We start from the raw sequence: 16,765 nt of genomic DNA, 5'->3' as shown, positions 1-16,765 counted from the left end.
GTGTATGTGTGTGTGTATGTGTGCGTGTATGTGTGTGTATGTGTGTGTGTATATATGTGTGTGTGTATGTATGTATGTATGTGTTTGTGCATGTGTGTGTGTATATGTGTGTGTGTGTGTGTTTGTATGTGCGTATATATGTTTGTGTATGTATGTATGTATAAGTATGTGTGTGTGTTTTCCTTCCTCTAGTATTAGGGTGAAATCATGACTTATTTGTTAAAACATATTAATTTTGGCTTCATCTCTGGTCTAAATAAATATAAATGCTGAGTTTTTTTCTGAATAGTTGTTTTTTTATTTTGTATTTAAAAAATGAATTTTATTCTTCCCTTTATCAAAATGTCAATTTTCAAAAATAACATATTTTCTTGAAAATGTTCTTATATTTATAGACTATAGGAGTATTTTTATAGAATTGTGCTAAGCTAAGCAATTAGATAAAAAGATAGTATTACACACATTTCACAAGCTAAAGTTTGAGAGTTTATTGAATAAAACAATGTACTGCCCCTTTTTATGATTGGCTGAATTCACACCCTATCCCCTTATTGGTCAGGTTGTCACACCTTTTAGAATATAAATCTACTACAGCTTAGACATTTAGTACTTTAGTAACAAGGTTTTTTGTAACCAAATTTAAAGTTACTTTTGTTTCCTGTAAAATCTGTGTGTTGCTGTGCTGGGATCCCATCATTTTGACCTGGATTTACAATTAAGGTATTATATTTACTATGTAATATTTACTGTTATTATGTTACATGCACTGTAAAGGTTTATACTAAAGAGGTTACATGTTTTTGTTATAAAGTTGTAAACATTTTGCAGCTTCTTGATAAATCTTTTTTAGCCAGTAAGGAAAGGTCATGTAAACATTAATAAACATGTTTAATTTAGCAGATCTGCCTCTAGGCTACTGTCAAAGACCTGCAGAAAAATGTCATTATAATAGTTTTTTTTCCGTATCTATGCTGTATGTGCACAACTAGACACGCCGATCACCCGATAGAGATGAAAAAGCGCATTACACACATAGCATATATTAGCAACTGAACAATGGATTGCTGTATACATTTTTTTAAATCACAATTTACATTAGTTAACAAATCTAGAGCAGTTCAGGGATAAACCTCTTGTAAAGCCATTTTTGGTGAACAACCTGGGTTGTTCTTGCTGATTGGAAGATACATTCACCCACCAATAAACAAGTGCTGTCCAGGGTACTTAACCAAAAATTGGCTGGCTCCTTAGCTTAGATGCCTTCTTTTTCAAATAAATATAGCTAGGAAGAGAACAAAGAAAAATTGATAATAGGAGTAAATTAGAAATTTGCTTAAAATTGCTGTTCTTTCTGAATCACGAAAGAAAAAAATTGGGTTCAGTGTCCCTTTAATGAGAAACTGTACTATAAACCTTTTTCCCTTTATTGCGTTCCAAATTACTTGTTATACCTACTGCAGAGTATTACATGTATGGAAAATTGTTTCTTAATATTTATTTTTGTATTTAAAATAGTTGGCTTTGCTCATTAAAACCAGGGATGGGGAACCTTGGCCCTCCAGATGTTTCAGAACTACATTTTCCATAATGCTCAACTGGACTTCAGAATGTGCCTAATCATCATCTGTAATGTAGTTCTGAAACATCAGGAGAGCAAAGGTTCCCCAATTCCTCATAAACCATTACCTGGTGTTCTCATGGACATGCCCATAAAAATGAGCTGAGCCTGCAGGTAAAACAGACTTATGTTATATACAGTATGTCTAAACACACAGCCTAAATAGTTAGGTTTTGAAATTATAATTGTGGCTGGTTGTACAACTAGCTATTTAAACTATTCATCTTCCCCTAACAGAAGATTGGTTAGTGCTATAGTATCCTGTTTACATAGCTTTACTATGGATAATATGTTTTTTATTCATATTTTAGTGTAGGATTCATATTTTAGTGTAGGTGGTGGTTTCTGTGAGCAAACTCAGCTATTAAAGATAAAAAAATAAAGGTAAAGGTGTATTAAATGTCCCTATAAAAGGACATGAACCCCCAAGTATTCTTTCATAATTTAGATAGACCTTATAAATAAAAAAATATTTATATTTAGGGTGTGCTTGTGACAGGCAGTCTTTGCAACACTGTTATAAATTTATAAGTAGCATATGCAAATCTAAAAAGCCAACATACATGAAATAAAAAACATAAAATATAAAAGGTCCATTAGGATAAACCGATAACTATAACCTTTGCTGCAGACAGAACAAGTTTCGGTACAATGATTACAAAATCTTTCCAAGCAGTGTGAACCAGGTCACAAACTGTGCCAACCCAGTATGTTAAGGGAATTTCAGCATCCGTGCTTAAAGCACAATATGGAGGATCCCAGAGCGGCTTTCTAGGGGGTATATTCACCCCTACTTGGATACAAATACTCAGAGCTTCTTAGTTTTGAAATAAGATACCAACACTTTCTGTCCATATTGTGCTATTAGCACGAATACTTGTTCTGTCTGAAGCAGAGGTTATAGTTATCGGTTTGTCCTAATTGACCTATTGGGGCATATGTATCAAGTTCCGTAAGGAGCTCGATGCCCCGTGTTTCTGGCGAGCCTGCAGCAGCGGTCACAAAGACCGCTGCTCCATAACCTGTCCATCTGCTCTGAGCAGGCTGACAGACATCGCCGGAAATCAACCCAATCGAGTACGATCGGGTTGATTGACACCCCCTGCTGGCGGCCGATTGGCCGCGAGTCAGCAGGGGGCGGCGTTGCACCAGCAGCTCTTGTGAGCTGCTGGTGCAATGCTGAATACAGCGAGGGTATTGCTCGCCGTATTCAGCGAGGTCCGCCAGACTTTCATAAATAGGGGCCTTTATATTTTATGTTTTTTATTTTATGTATATTGGCTTTTTACACTTGCATATTGCTGCTCATTACTTTAACGGTCTAAATCATTCTTATGAGATATTCTCCTTTTAAATAATTTTATGAGATACTCTCCTGTGATATATAGTGTGTGATATATTAATGAAAGTCTTTAGTTTATATTTTTATACTTATTTTATATCAATCTTTTTATTATATCCACTTATTTTATATGAGATGCCCCTTTTTTCAGTTGGTAGATTTACATTGTAGTATAAGTACAGATTTATTTTTATAACATCGTATAATAACATAATCTTTAGACTTGCCTTTAAGGCACCCACAATCTTTTTGGTATTTGTGTGATTGATTGGCACTAGGTTGCAGGGACCTTGTCATATTGTGGTGCAGGTCTATATATCGCTATTTATAGCACGTGTTTCTTTAAAGGGACACTGAACCCAAAATTTTCTATATTTATTCAGATAGAGCATGCAATTTTAAGCAACTTTCTAATTTACTCCTATTATCGATGTTTCTTCTTTCTCTTGCTATCTTTATATGAAAAAGAAGGCATCTAAGCTTTTTTTCTTGGTTCAGCACTCTGGACAGCAGTTTTTGATTGGTGGATGAGTTTATCCACCAATCAGCAAGGACAACCTAGGCTGTTCACCAAAAATGGGCCGGCATCTAAACTTACATTCTTGCATTTCAAATAAAGATACCAAGATAATAAAGAACATTTGATAATAGGAGTAAATAAGAAAGTTGCTTAAAATGTTATGCTCTATCTGAATCACAAAAGAAAAAAATTGGGTACAGTGTCCCTTTAATGTAACTATAAACTATTGAGCCCTAGATGGCAGCAGTGTGTGCACGGTATTTATTATCCTTTAAAGCACTGTGGCAAAACTGCTGCTCCAGACATGGGTACACTTATGAGCATACCTAGATATGGTCTTCAAATTAGGATACCAATAGAACATAATATAATAATATAAGTCAATCGGAAATTCTGAATCATGAAACTGAAAAGTTGGTCTTTTTTTATGTCAATTTAATTATAACAGAAGGAGGGAACTAAAACTATTTTCAGTGGTAGTTTACATCAGACAGACAAAATATATATTGAAGGAATATTGCATTCTTTCCCCTTAAAAGGACAGTCAACACCATAATTGATTTTGTTTTCAAAAATAGATAATCCCTTTATTACCCATTCCCCAGTTTTGCATAACCAACACAGTTATAATAATACACATTTTACCTCTGTAATTACCTTGTATCTAAGCCTCTTCAGACTGCCCCCTAATTTCAGTTATTTTGACAGACTTGCACTTTAGCCAATCAGTGCTCACTCCTCGGTAAATTTACTTTCATGAGCTCAATGTTATCTATATGAAACATGTGAACTAGTGCCCTCTAGTGGTGAAAAACTGTCAAAATTCATTTAGATTAGAGGCAGCCTTCAAGGTCTAAGAAATTAGCATATGAACCTCCTAGGTTTAGAGAACAAAGCAAAATTGGTGATAAAAGTAAATAGGAAATTTGTTTAAAATGTCATGCCCTATTTGAATCATGGAAGCATTTTTTGGACTTGACTGTCCCTTTAATTAAACATTCAACAGACTGACTTCATTACCACAATTTTCTTAGGTCAAATAACAAATATATATTTTTGTATGAAAATAAGTTGATGTTATATATTGTTTAATTAAAAACTAACAGAAAGTGCATGTGTCTATTACAAAACTGGCCCATAGGAGGGATAGACACTCACTGATTAGCAGAAATGCCTAAGTTCTATTGGTTACACATGATGTATGCTAGAGATGTCAATACGTTTTCTGTTGAATGCACATTCGTACCGAAAATGAAAGCGCATATCCATAAGAAAAATTAAACAAAACTAAAAAATACTAATAAAATTCATCAGTATTTATTAATTTCCTTTAAATTGAATTTTATGGATTTATGCTTAGCTTAACGCACTCTGAAGAGCAAACTTACCCGATCCTCTTCTTGCCAGGTTCCCAGCCGCGTTAACAGGATCTCGCTCAACACCCAGGACCTGCTCTAATTTTAGTGTCCTGGGAGCCAAACTGCTAAGCCTCCCGTTAGTTTATCCGGAGAAGATCGGGTTAGCGCGCTCTCCAGAGCTCATTAAAAGGATAAAAAGGTCAAAAATGAAATGTGAATGGGTGAATTTCAATTTTTAAAAAATATGAACAATTTTGCAATATACTTTCATGCTTCTAATAAAAGTTGTTTTTTGTGGCATACGCACATATCCTGTGAAGGCCGTGCACCAGCATTTAAACACAATGCCTATCAAAGAGCTGGCTGTGGTGTGTATTGCTACTGAAGACATAATTTGTGCCATACAAGCCAGGGCTGGCTCTCTGAGAGTGGTGTTTTAATACGGGTGCACAGGCCCACACAGCATATGTGTGTATGCCACTTAAAATAGTAATAACTTTTACTAGAAGCATTTTTACTATTTTAAATGCTCATGTGCACACTTCATTTTTGACCTTCCTATCCCTTTAAGGTAATAATGAAACTACTGATGAACTTTTCACCTGCAGCTTTGAAAGATTTACATTAGTTTTTTTAATGAAATAATTTTTCTTTATTCAAAGATAAGTAAACAAATACCAAAAGAAAAGAAAACATTATACAATTGTACACAATATGGAATAATGCACAAGTTCAGAGTCACCAACATTACCCATCATGTTTTTAGTCGAAACGTCACTCTAGTAGGCAATAAAATGACATTTCTGATTTATGATTCAGCTATAAGTTCCCATCTTGTTTCCTCATAAAACATTATAGGGTTCCCATTCCACCAAGAATTTACATTAGTTTTAAAGAAATTGAATGTAAATGTTTAATGAAAATGCAATTTTAAACTTAATGAAAACCAAATAGTGCGAGGAACAAATATTCAGGGGAAACAAATTTGTCCCTGCGCTTCTCGAATGTGCGCCACAACCATAAACCCAAAGGGCCGGATTATCAGTGGAACGCTACTGATTAAGAAGTAGTTGTTTCACAAGAAATCTCGTCTTGAGGGGAACTTTGAGGCCAGGGTCTCAATGGACGGGTGAGACTGGGCGTGTCATGGGCTGGGCCAGACTTGCCATAGGTGGGATTGGGCATGCCATTGGCCAATGGGTAGACTTTGCTGCAGTGACTGGGCAGAGTGGTGGTGGGAAGCCCTCCTGCCCCGCATGCCCCTGTAAGTTGCAGATGATTGCTGCTACCTGCAGCAGCATTTAAAATACTGTTTAACTTGAGGAGGGAGGATCTAACAGAGCCCCTATCTCTCCCCCTTTTGGGATAGAGGGGCAAGTAGTAGTAGAGTAGCGTCAGACATTTGTTTGAGGGTGTTACCTTCCTGAAGGAATGGGGGGCCCTTTAAATCCGGTACCCCATTACTCCCAGAAGGTAGCACCCTCAACAGATGGTATCCATAGGTGCCTCCTTAAAATTGCTAATAGCATACTAAAAGAATGACTTGATCCCCTGCACCCTACTTGATTGAAACCCCTTTTAAGTAGACTGGGGCTCAATTCCAGTCTGGCACTAAATTCCAGGAGGCCGGGTAGGCTGAGGAAGATTTGCCGGTCCTACAGTGTTTACGTTACCTCTATGACAAAATATGCATAATCATGTACAATGTAGATTATTAAAAGTATTGTACTTATTATAAAATAAATGTAATGGTTGCGTGCTATTATTCCAATTAAAAATATATTTTTCAAAATATAAATAAAATAATATTAAGCAAACATTAAATCCATTAAAATATGTCTACAATACTTTAAACAATATGCATTATACATGACTATGCATATTATTTAAACATTGACCCCTAATCTGCCATAACCTAAAACTAACTGTAGAAGCTAAGGCGCTAAACATAAATAACCAATATTTAAATTATGCATTGTTATGTAGAATACATAATATTTAAATATTTGCATATAAATTAAAATGTGATTAATGTTTCTTATTTTATTTTATTATTTCTAATTAAAGACAGTATAATTAACATTATAATTAAAGACAGTATAATTAACATTATAGATATACATAACTGCATGCCTGTTATGTAAATATATCATTTAAAGGGACAGTCTACTCCAGAATTGTTATTGTTTAAAAAGATAGATAATCCCTTTATTACCCATTCCACTGTTTTGCATAACAAACACGGTTACATAAATACACTTTTTACCTCTGTGATTACCTTGTATCTAAGCCTTTGCAGACTGCCCTCTTATTTCAGTTCTTTTGACAGACATGTATTTAGCCAATCATTGCCCTCTCACTTGTAAATCCAGGGCGTGGTCACAGTGTTATCTATATGAAACATGAAATTACGCCCTCTAGCTGTGAAAAACTGCCAAATGCATTGAAATAAGGGGTGGCCTTCAAGGTTTTAGAAATTAACATATGAGCCTGCCTAGGTTTAGCTTTCAATAAAGAATACCAATAGAACAAAGCAAATTTGATGATAAAAGTGAATTGGAAAGTTGTTTAAAATTGCATTCCCTATCTGAATCATGAAAGTTTAATTTTGACTACACTGTCCTTTTAATGATACCTACTACTATAACATAAATATATATTAATATACATTATCACTAATAAACACAACAAGCTTATATTAACACATGTTATGGTATAATCAGTAGTTAAACCATTATGTAGTATACATGCATAACTGTTTAAATATTGAATATCAATGCAAGGCCTGACTACATTTTATCTACAATCTTTAAAATAAAATGCATGGTCATGTATAATGAATATTAGTTTAAGTATTGGATATATAAATTAAAATTTTGATATTCTTGCTTGATGCATTTATTATTGTAAATAAAAATATATTTTTGTAATAGATATTTATGTTATAAAAGACAGTTGCATTATAATTTTAGGATCACATAACTGCATGCCTGTTATGGAATAAAACAATCGTAACACTAATGCCTTTTGTAACATGAATATACATTTAAAAATATACAATTATATTTAAAATAAAAAACACAAGAAGACATAAATGCATATTAATTTATATACAATAGTTAAAAGAATATGCACCATACATAAGAATGTATAATTTATTAAAAATTGTAGATAAATGCACTATTAACCCCTAAGCTGCCCTAACCTAATCACATAATAAACCCCCATAGATGTATTGGGGTGATTTGCTGATTAAGACCTAATAAATGGTAACCATCAATAATCACCTAAGCAAACCCCATACAGGTATGGAGGGTGGTTATGAAATGAAAGCCTAAATTGCCACCGCTCAACGCAAACTAGAAATACACTAAAAACTACCCCCCCCTCTAAACTAACCACCCTCTTAACTAAACTCCCTTCAAAACTAACCACACTACAATACAAAAAATAAAATATTATCCATAATAAAACAAAGATTATACCTAAGACTAAACTACATGCCCCATAAAATAAAAGCCCTCCCCAAAATAAAAAATAGTTAGCATCTTGTGGTGGGTATGTGGTGGTTTAGATGTTTATTAGTTTAGTGTTACATTGTGATCGTGGGGTACTTCTGTTTATGGGTTTTAGGAGTAGCGGTTAGGCAGACTAGAGTTACTCAAAGGGATCGTTTACTAAACATGGACAATATGGTCGGTGATGCTGACTGTTGCCTAAGCCAGCATTGCAGACCAATGACTTGTATTTTAAATTCCTGTCGGCAATGCAGCTATGTCGGGAGCTTGGAATATTTTGTAAAGCTCGCTCTTCATAGCGCCGGATCCCTTTGAATAGCTCGCCTCCTAGACACTTTAAATCATAAGGGCCTCTGTCTCTCAGATTTTAATGTTTTCACTAAAATCTGAATTCTGCTGCTGTTTTTTTTATTTATATTTTAATTAATGGCAACAATTTAAATGGGCAAAAGCAGCTATTATTATTTATTATATGGCAAAATAAAGGTGAAGGATATGTTTGTAAATACTTAACATATTATGGTAAAACACCCATTTAAGAATTAAATTAATATGTATTTATTTGACCTAGAAATAATATTTATAATATATATTATGTGTATATACACACACACACACACACATATATATATATATATATATATATATATATATATATATATATATATATATATACAGTAACTCACAAAAGTGAGTAAACCCCTCACATTTTTGTAAATATTATATTATAACGTTTCATGTGACAACACTGTAGAAATGACACTTTGCTACAATGTAAAGTATTGAGTGTACAGCCTGTATAACAGTGTAAATTTGCTCTCCCATCAAAATAACTCAACACACAGCCATTAATTTCTTAACCGTTGGCAACAAAAGTGAGTACACCCCTAAGTAGAAATGTCCAAATCTAGCCCAAAATGTCAATATTTTGTGTGGCCACCATTATTTTCCAGCACTGCCTTAACTCTCTTGGGCATGGAGTTCATCAGAGCTTTACAGGTTGCCACTGGAGTCCTCTTCCACTCCTCCATGATGACATCACGGAGCTGGTGGATGTTAGAGTCCTTGCGCTCCCCCACCTTCCATTTGAGGATGCCCCACAGATGCTCAATAGGGTTTAGGTCTGGAGACATGCTTGGCCAGTCCATCACCTTTACGCTTAGCTTCTTTAGCAAGGCAGTGGTCGTGTTTGGGGTCATTATCATGTTGGAATACTGCCCTGCAGCCCAGTTTTCGAAGGGATGGGATCATGCTCTGCTTCTGTATGTCACAGTACATGTCGGCATTCATGGTTACCTCAATGAACTGTAGCTCCCCAGTGTTGGCAGCACTCATGCAAGCACAGACACTCCCACCTCCATGCTTGACTGTAGTAAAACACACTTGTTGTACTCCTCACCTGGTTGCTGCACACACGCTTGACACCATCTGTACCAAATACGTTTATCTTGGTCTCATCGGACCACAGGACATGGTTCTAGTAATCCATGTCCTTAGTCTGCTTGTCATCAGCAAACTGTTTGTGGGCTTTCTTGTGCATCATCTTTAGAATAGGATTCCTTCTGGGATGATAGCCATGCAGACCAATTTGATGCAGTGTGCGTCATATGGTCTGAGCACTGACAGGCTGACCCCCACCGCTTCAACCTCTGCAGCAATGCTGGCAGCACTCATACGTCTATTTCCCAAAGACAACCTGTGAATATGACGCTGTGCACGTGCACTAAACTTCTTATAGCCTATGCCATCTTTATGTACAGCAACAATTATTTTTTTCAGATCCTCAGAGAGTTCTTTGCCATGAGGTGCCATGTTGAACTTCCAGTGACCAGTATGAGATAGCGTGAGAGTGACACCAAAATTAACACACCTGCTCCCCATTCACACCTGAGACCTTGTAACACTAACGAATCACATCACACCGGGTAGGGAAAATAGCTTATTGGGCCCAATTTGGACATTTCCACTTAGGGGTGTACTCAATTTTGTTGCCAATAGTTTAGACGTTAATGGCTGTGCGTTGAATTATTTTGAAGGGACAACACATTTACACTATTATACAGGCTGTACACTCACTATTTTATATTGTAGCAAAGTGCCATTTCTTCAGTGTTGTCACATGAAAAGATATAATAAAATATTTACAAAAATGTGAGGGGTGTACTCACTTTTGTGAGATACTGTGTATATACAGTATATCTATATATATTTGTGGTTGTAGAAGAGGTGTTTCTAACAGCGCTTACAAGAGAGGTTCCTCATGTTCATGTGTAGATGAGAATACAAAAAGATACAAATATCTCAAATGAGTAAAACTGTGTCTTCAACAGTAACAGATGATGCACTTAAATAGCTCACCTGTAGGATCACAGGGTTCGGTGATCAGTGTCATAGAACTCTTTGGTTAGTTTGATTCTGTCCAAGTTGTCTTTTCGTTTTAACTGGAGTTGAATTACCAAACAGTCTGAATGGAGAGTGAAGTTTGAAAGGGTACTCCAATTTATTATGAGCTGTATTTGTATTATTGTTTTTATTTTTATTATAGTTAAAAAAGCAAAATTTAAAAAAAGCTACATTTTATTTAAAACTATTTGGATTAAAAAGTGTTAATGGAGAATAGTTAATATATGAGAGAAGATGTATATAGTATTAACCTTTTAACGCCGTTATGCCGTTCTATTCCGTCATATTTACACTGGGCTTTAAAGCCGTTATGACGGAATAGAACGTCATAACAAACGGCTGTCCTGAAGCCTTCTGTGCTTCAAGGACTTGATCGCGGTCTGGAGGGCGTTCCTAGGGTTGTAGGGACGCCCCCCAGATGCGATCCAATAATTGAAATCTCGCGATCGTATGCACGATCGCGTAGTTTCAATTTGTCTACATCGGAACAGGTGTTCCGATGTAGACACTTTAACCCTGTCATGAAAGGGTTAAAATAAGTGTTTAAAAAATGTGTGTAAATATAAAACAACAAAAATATTGGTGCACATCCAACCACTTAAGTCCACTCTTTCATGGCATATTTGTATATGCTTCTGTCTGCCAAATATACTTACATAGCTTCTAATAAGATTGGGATAAACATCTCGCAATAATATGAGCTTATATTTGTGCTACAAAAACAAATATACTTCTATCTGCTAAATATACTTACATAGTTCAAATAAGATTTGGATTAACATCTCGCAATAATATCCTATATTATAAAAGACAAGAGAGACAGAGAGAGAGAGAGAGAGAGAGAGAGAGAGAGAGAGAGAATAACAACACGGCCCGTGTGAACGGGCTTTAGGACTAGTTGATTTATATTTATGCTGCAAAAAAATTTTTGCTATAAAAAATGCCTTTAAATGAAATGGGATCTTAGTCACACAATATGATCATATTCTGCTAAGCCAGTCGCCACTTACAAGGTGTCCCATATTAGACTGGTCCTAACACTAACCAGTTTCCCCACTGCAGCAAGTCATGTCTACACACTGTGAAGCTTTCTAGCTTATTAAGTATATGTATCTGGAACACACCTGGGCTGGGTGGCGTGCATTAACCAAAGGGGAGGGATTTGGTCAGCTCCCTATTTAAGAAATACAACAAAGGGTTTTTTGGTTAAGCACACCACGAAAGGACTGTTAATTCTTATTTTATTTGAACTATGTAAGTATATTTAGCAGATAGAAGTATATTTTTTTTTGCAGCACAAATATAAGCTTATATTATTGCGAGATGTTGATCCCAGTCTTATTAGAAGCTATGTAAGTATATTTGGCAGACAGAAGCATATACAAATATGCCATGAAAGAGTGGACTTAAGTGGTTGGATGTGCACCAATATTTTTTGTTGTTTTCTAATTGTTTTGGTCACTTTGGTAGCACTCCCACAATATGTGTGTTAAAGGGACACTGAACCCAATTGTTTTCTTTTGTGATTCAGATAGAGCATGCAATTTTAAGCAACTTTATAATTTACTCATATTATCAATTATATTTCGTTCTCTTGCTATCTTTATTTGAAATAAAAGCCATCTAAGCTTTTTTGGGTTAAGAACTCTGGACAGCACTTTTTGATTGGTGGATGGATTTTTTCCACCAATCAGCAAGGACAACCACGTTGTTCACCAAAATGGGCCGACATCTAAACTTAGATTCTTGCATTTCAAATAAGGATACCAAGATAATAAAGAAAATTTGATAATAGGAGTAAATTAGAAAGTTGCTTAAAAATTCATGTTCTATCTGAATCACAAAAGAAAAATTTTGGGTTCAGTGTCCCTTTAAGATTAAACAGTCCTTTTGTGGTGTGCTTAACCAAAAAAAACCTTTGTTAAATATAAATATAAACACATAGGTAAAATAGGTACTATCAGTTAAAAAATGTCCAGTCGAAACTGGGTAAATACAAATGAACAAGTTGTTTAATAGTTTCAACTAAAAATAGTGCTATAATAAATACAGAGATAATAGAAAGAAGGTGTTAATCTAAGTCTCTGAGGAATATAAATGTAAGCAATATGCGTGGTGTGTATATGCAGAGAAGGGCTATGTGATTTACTGGGTATTTAGCGATGTGCCAAATTGTAATAAACAAATATTTCCAATAGTAACAAAAAATAATTGTAAAAACCCTTTAAAAAAAGATCTGGGTAATAAAATCTATAGTCACGTACTTTAGGAGAGTTATTAGGCTGTGTACGGGTGAAAATAAAATATTTGAAACTGTTAGAAAATGGATCCACTAGCGTGTAGCATCCAGCGAGAGCGGGTAATGAGGTAGAATATCCGGAAGTGACTTCCGGATATCCGACTGCATTACCAGGCACATCGCTCAATACCCAGTAAATCACATAGCCCTTCTCTGCTTATACCCACCATGTATATATTGCTTACATTTATCTTCCTCGGAGACTCAGATTCACAACTTCTTTCTATAATCGCTGTATTCATTATACAACTATTTTTAGTTGAAACTATGAATCAACTTGTTCATTTGTATTTACTCAGTTTCAACTGGACATTTTTTAACTGATAGTACCTATTTTACCTATGTGTTTATATTTATATTTACACACATTTTTAATACACTTATTTTAATACTATATACATCTTCTCTCGTATATTGACTATTCTCCATTAACACTTTTTAATCCTAATAGTTTTAAATAAAATTTAGCTTTTTTTTAATTTTGCTTTTTTAACTATAATAAAAATAAAAATAAAAATAAAAATAAAAATATTTATTTGGTTTTCCAACCACAACACATATCAGTTCGTAATAAATTGGAGTACCCTCAAACTTCCCTCCATCCAACTATATGGAGTGGAACCAGAGGGGGGGGGTCCTACAACTCCTGTACAGTCTCTATTTAGACTGTTTGGTAATTCAACTCCAGTTAAAAAGCAAAGACAACTTGGACAGAATCAAACTAACCAAAGAGTTCTATGACACTGATCACCGGACCCTGTGATCCTACAGGTGAGCTATTTAAGTGCATCATCTGCTACTGTTGAAGACACAGTTTTACTCATTTGAGATATTTGTATCTTTTTGTATTCTCATCTAACATGCACATGAGGAACCTCTCTTGTAAGCGCTGTTAGAAACACCTCTTCTACAACCACAACCATCACTTCAAACTAAGGAGGAAGTAAGAAACCCCTAACAGCAGCACTCAACAGATTCACTCATAGTTTTCTAGCCTCAAAAACCACCCTATCTAGTCAGACACAGCTCCCTAAAAACATATATATATATATATATATATATATATATATATATATATATATATATATATATATATATATATAGAGAGAGAGAGAGAGAGAGAGAGAGAGAGAGAGAGAGAGAGAGATTTATATTATATATATATATATATATATATATATATATATATATATATATATATATATATATGCGAAAAGAGGTTTGAACACTTGTTTTCCAAAACCAGAATATATGTGAGTTCACATGTGTGTAAACTCATTCCCCATCCAAATCAGCGTCTATATAAAGCCAGAGTGTCCCCAATTGTCTCAGTGTTGATACTAAATGAAAGTCTCCTCTATGTTGCAATGGTTGTTAATGGCATAAGTGTCTAGTAGACAAATTCACGAATAGATCAGCTATGACAATATAGATGAAATCACTGTAATAAGCAATCAAAAATTGTGGCGGTATAACCGTGCATGACTCACCACGCCATAGGATTCACAGTTTGCACGTTATGACACCAATTGAGGATGAATAAAATATCATATAAACAAACTTGCAGTGTGACCAACTATGGCAATCTGTGCAATCACTTGTAAGGAAGCAGTCAATATCGTGTGGTAATCACCATATAAAACTCACCACACCATAGGGTTCACAATGTGCGTGAAAGGCACCAAGTCGCTTCAATCCACTGCAGAATAAGAAGACAAACAGAAGTGTGTCCGGTTAGTAGTTGATCCGAGACTTGGAGCTTGATACCGCTCCGCTCTCATCTTTCAGTGGCCTATGTGTGGCTCCAGGAGGTGTGTCCGGTCACGTGTGATCCTCTGCCAATGGGGATGCTTGAATCGCGGACTGCAATTCACTCTGTAGATGGGGCTATCTGGGAGCTCCCTTAGCCTGTGGTATGCTTGGTCAAATAAGCAACAAGTAAAAAAGGATATACCAAGGCAGGGTTAAGTAAAAATCACTTTATTGCAAATCCATTCTGGATCTTAAAAACCTGGAGGTCCAAATAAAACAAGCACATTTGAAAAGAGTACTATTGTGCTGACATGGTTTTATTTGGACCTCCAGGTTTTTAAGATCCAGAATGGATTTGCAATAAAGTTTCGATTTTTACTTAACCCTGCCTTGGTATATCCTTTTTACTTGTTGTATCTATCTATCTATCTATCTATCTATCTATCTATCTATCTATCTATCTATATATATACATAAAGGAAAAAGCTGCAGCACTCCCATTTATCTTTTCAGTGTTTTATTTTCAAGCAGAAAACATAGGTAGCGTTTCGGGCTGTGCCCTTTCTCAAGCCAACTGATCAAATACATAATTAGTGCCCAATATTTATAGGCAGTGAAAAAGCAATCTGGGCGGGATCAAATATATGGCACAGGTTTCGGTGCAAGCGTGGGAACCTGCGCCATCCGTAATTAAACCTTGCTCATCGGGGTATTACATAAACCCCGCCGGCAGTTCATAAAGTGCCGTAAGTCTGAAAAACTAGCGATGTCAAGAAATGAGCGTAAATTCAAATTTCTGGAGTCGCTAGTGACTTACGTCACTTTAGAAACTGCTGGTGCCTAAGAAAAGTAAATAAAATAACAAATCTCCCATAACACGCCTCCCAAAAACAAGCCTGACACGTAAAACCCCTATATCCGCAATCCCCCCTCTCATTACTAATATTAAATGTATTAACCCCTAGACCGACAACCCCCCACAACGCAATATGTCTATTTAAACTATTAACCCCTATATCCGCCATCAAACCCACACCGCTAGTAATAGCGAAATTATTAACCACTAAATCCGCCAACCCCAACATCGCAAACTACCTATTAAAACTATTAACCCCTAATCTGCCATTAACCCACAACGCAATAAACCTAATTAAGTATTAACCCCTAAACCACCATAGCCCACAACGCAGTAAACCTAACCCCCCTAACCTAACCCCCCCTAACCTAACCCCCCCTAAATAAACTAAAATAAGCTTATTCACAAAATACTAAAGTTCCCATTAAATATAAAAAAAATACACCACTTCTAAAATACAAATAAACTAAGTATAAATTAAAGGGGCAGTCTAATCCAAATTCAGGAGTAGACTGTCCCTTTAAGCAAAAATTACAGAAAATAAAAACATCTAAGATTACAGAAAATAAAAAATAAAATTACAAAAGTTTAAATAAATTACACCTAATCCCTATGAAAATTGCACAAAAAATACACACAACCCCCCCTACCAGTAAACCCCCCCACCCACCAACCCCCCCCCAAAATACTAACATTAAAAATGCTAAACTACCCATTGCCCTGAAAAGGGCATTTGTTGGGCATTGCCCTTAAAAGGGCATTCAGCTCTTTTGCTGCCCACCCTATCTAAATAAAATAAGTCCCCCCAAAAAACCCTTAAAAAACCCTAAGTCTAACCCCCAAATAGTCCTCACCTGTCCTGAAGTTCAGCGGAGAAGGTCCTGTTCCAGGCGGTGAAGTCTTCTTCAAGCGGCAACCTCTTCTTTCTTCCAGGAACCAGCCGGCGTGGAGCGGAGGGCGGAGTTGAAGACCGGCGACGCTGGAACTGAAGAGAGGCGACTCTGGAACTGAAGACCGGCAACTCTGGAACTGAAGACTGGCGGACCACGGAGCCATGGAGCATGGAGGATCCTCTTCATATGATCTCCGCCATACAATG

The 16,765-nt window shown here is 35.8% G+C and overlaps 1 protein-coding gene across 1 annotated transcript in view; it reads left to right on the top strand.

Annotated features, from left to right (window-relative positions):
* The first annotated feature begins 648 nt into the window (after positions 1-648).
* Positions 649-16,765, top strand: part of LOC128635612 (uncharacterized) — a 70,867-nt gene continuing 54,750 nt past the window's right edge. The window contains exon 1 of the mRNA XM_053688676.1: positions 649-720. The gene's annotated coding sequence lies outside the window, so the exon portion shown is untranslated. The remainder of the gene's footprint in view (positions 721-16,765) is intronic.

The sequence above is a fragment of the Bombina bombina genome, chromosome 7 (genome assembly GCF_027579735.1).
Source record: "Bombina bombina isolate aBomBom1 chromosome 7, aBomBom1.pri, whole genome shotgun sequence".
NCBI classification, from domain to species: domain Eukaryota; kingdom Metazoa; phylum Chordata; class Amphibia; order Anura; family Bombinatoridae; genus Bombina; species Bombina bombina.
This window is presented reverse-complemented; position numbering and strand designations above follow the sequence as displayed.